A 2,979-nucleotide genomic window follows, 5' to 3' on the forward strand; every position below is an offset into this window, starting at 1 on the left:
CTAGGGTGACACGGAGGAGACGAATTGTTGAATTAAGTCGTTATTTTTGTTTTCTTTGCGTACATAAAGTATTCTCGTAGCTTCGTAAAATTACGGTTGAACCCTGATGTCACATGAATTATTTTAACGATCTCCTTGCTACGTTTCTGGACCTTGATCGTGGTAATTACATTGCTGTCTATGGGAGAGTCAGAGAGTTGTCGGAATTCATCAAAAATTAATCTTAATTTGTGTTCCGAAGATGAATGGAGGTCGAACGGGTTTAGAACGGCATGAGGGTGAGTAATTAATGACAGAATTTTCATTTTTGGGTGAACTATCTCTTTAAAATACAGAGTCTCACAATAGAAAAACAAACAAAACATTGAATGCTTAATTTTTCCTCTGGGGCTTCTTTTCCTTTTTGGTTTTTTTCTTCCCCGCAACGCTAATTATTTTTTGAGTTGTTAATGAGTTTTGCACTAAATGAAATCTTGGGAGAGAATTAAAAGCAACCTGCCGTTTACCAAATAATGACTGTCCTGCAATGCAAAGACATGAAACTCGGCTCCTATAATATGAGTACATTATTTCTCCACAAAATCTGTCCTGAAATAGAGAACTTTGAACTTTTTGTTTAAAAAAAGAGTCTTAGTTGAAGTAAATAATGCTGAAAAAATAAATGAATTGCCTAATTTTTAAGCAAATTGTTAGGTTAATTCATGTTGTAGAACAATGTTAACAACAGACATTATTTTACACATAAATCGAAACAAACAGCTATTATAAAAGCCACAAGAAATTCCCGAGGGATCCCATGACTTAAAAATGCCAATTCTCTTCCTGATTTTAAGATAAACTGAATAGCTTTATAGAAGCACTTTGTTCTCATGTACATTTTTCATAGACAACGTGAAATGAAGAACATAATTCATGCAAAGTCATGTCTCTCAAAAGCATTTGGACACTTAAACCATGCTTAATTGAACAACTTAAATCAGTCCAGAAAGCAAGTTAAAAAAAAAAAACGATTAAATCCAGTATTTGGTAATAATAAAGAGAGTTATTAGCTATTTTTCGTAGGCTGGTCAAGTGTGTCTTTGTGCCATTTTGTACAAGCATTTAAAAACAAACTTCCTGGTTAAACATTATTACACTAGTGACAAACAGTGCAATATTTTTCATATTTGATTTAATATTGCCAAAATTATTCCTTTTTTCACTCAAAAACTGAGATGCATGAACTCAGATCAGAGAGGCCTAAGACCAATCAGTTTCAAAAAGAAATACAAAATGTGTGCTAAATGAAAAAAATTGACAAAGACTGAATCCAATATTTGGTGATAAAATACCATAACAAAACATTTACATAATGTATTTTTATAGACTGGGAACACCACAAGGTAGGGAAAAAAATCCCCCCAAAAAGGCTAAAAATTAGCTAACATTTTCTGGAAAAAGAAAATCCTCTCTGAATCAAAATGACTGGAACATAACATGAGGGTTAAAATGTATGGATTTTACTACAAAATCTGCAAATAAACAATGCTAGACTTTTTCCAACTTCACTTTTCATAACCATTTGTGCGATTAATTTTAATTAACTAGCATCTGAGCAGAGAAACCATAGCTGTAGTTCATTGCATTTGACAACCCTAAAGTGTCACAATATAAAATATGAACATACATTCATTGTTTTGAAACATAAAATGTTAAATGCAATTTGATATTTCATTATCAAGTGTTCAAATACTTTCTGGAGCTGTTATAGCAACCCAGCGTACAGTGACAGACTAATATTTGTTGGCGGATGGCACAATGAGACTGTGAGATGGTGAATTATGTCATTTGTTTTGATATGTAAGCAGCACAGGCTGTTGTGACAGCGTCTTGAGCAATAAACCTGTGGATGTCAGGTAAGATTGAATTTCTGCCGTGGTGAGACGGCTCCTTACACCTGCTTAAATCAATATCAGCCCTCATGAATCGCAGACGAAGCCGAGGGTCAAGGGACTCTTGATGTTTCCAGAATAATTTAAAGCGTGTAGATGAATTTGGGATTCCACTCCGGTGACCCCCTTTATCCGGTTAACCTTTAATCAGATCGCGAGCAAATCACGTTAGTTTTGGTGAGCGTCGTGTTATTCTTCCCTTTGTGGGACGACTATAAAACCAGACAGTGATTAAAAGTCGTTCTAGACTAAACTGTACTGTCATGAGCGGTTCAAATCTGAGAAGCATGAGCTAAAGTTTTAATTTGATCCCTATGCAATCTCACTGCCATTTAAAAGAATCATTTGGGGTATTAAAGAGTCTAATCTGATCTGTTGGTTGAAGCCCTGGCATTTTCTCTGTCTTTTTATTGCAAACATCAATGTGCTTAAAAAAACGAATAATATTCATTTGAAAAACTGGCCTGCATTAAAAAAACCTTTTTTTGTAAGCTTTGCAAATGGGCTTTGGTTCTCAAGCTAGAGAATAATCAATTCTTTGCTTCCTTGATCAAGAAAATGCATTATTATGTATTTATAACTTTAAAACCTCTTTGCCAATGCAACCTTGTCACTGAACAAAGAAGTTATTCTAAATAATTCAGAAGCCGCCTTTAAGACCTGCAATATACGTTGGCCGTTATATTTGATCATGATCTCATTTCATTTGGAAAAATGCTCTCTTCTGCATTTTTGAGGGTTAAAAGGGTTTAAATAGTGTTATAGAAAAAAGTTACTGCGCTATTCTACTTTTTCCACTTGCCTTATGAATGCTTTTTAGACATACTAAATGTGATATACCTCATCTCCTGATTAATCACTGCTAATAATGTTTGATTGTCTGTGTATTTGCTTAAAGGGGTCATATGATGTTGCTAAAAATAACATTATTTTGTGTATTTGGTGTAATGCAATGTGTTTATGCGGTTTAAGGTTAAAAAAACACATTATTTTCCGCATACTTACATTATTGTTTCTACTCTATGCCCCGCCTTTCTGAAACGCGTCG

The sequence above is a fragment of the Sinocyclocheilus rhinocerous genome, unplaced genomic scaffold, assembly GCF_001515625.1.
Source record: "Sinocyclocheilus rhinocerous isolate Xijiao unplaced genomic scaffold, SAMN03320098_v1.1 scaffold1496, whole genome shotgun sequence".
Lineage (NCBI taxonomy): Eukaryota > Metazoa > Chordata > Actinopteri > Cypriniformes > Cyprinidae > Sinocyclocheilus > Sinocyclocheilus rhinocerous.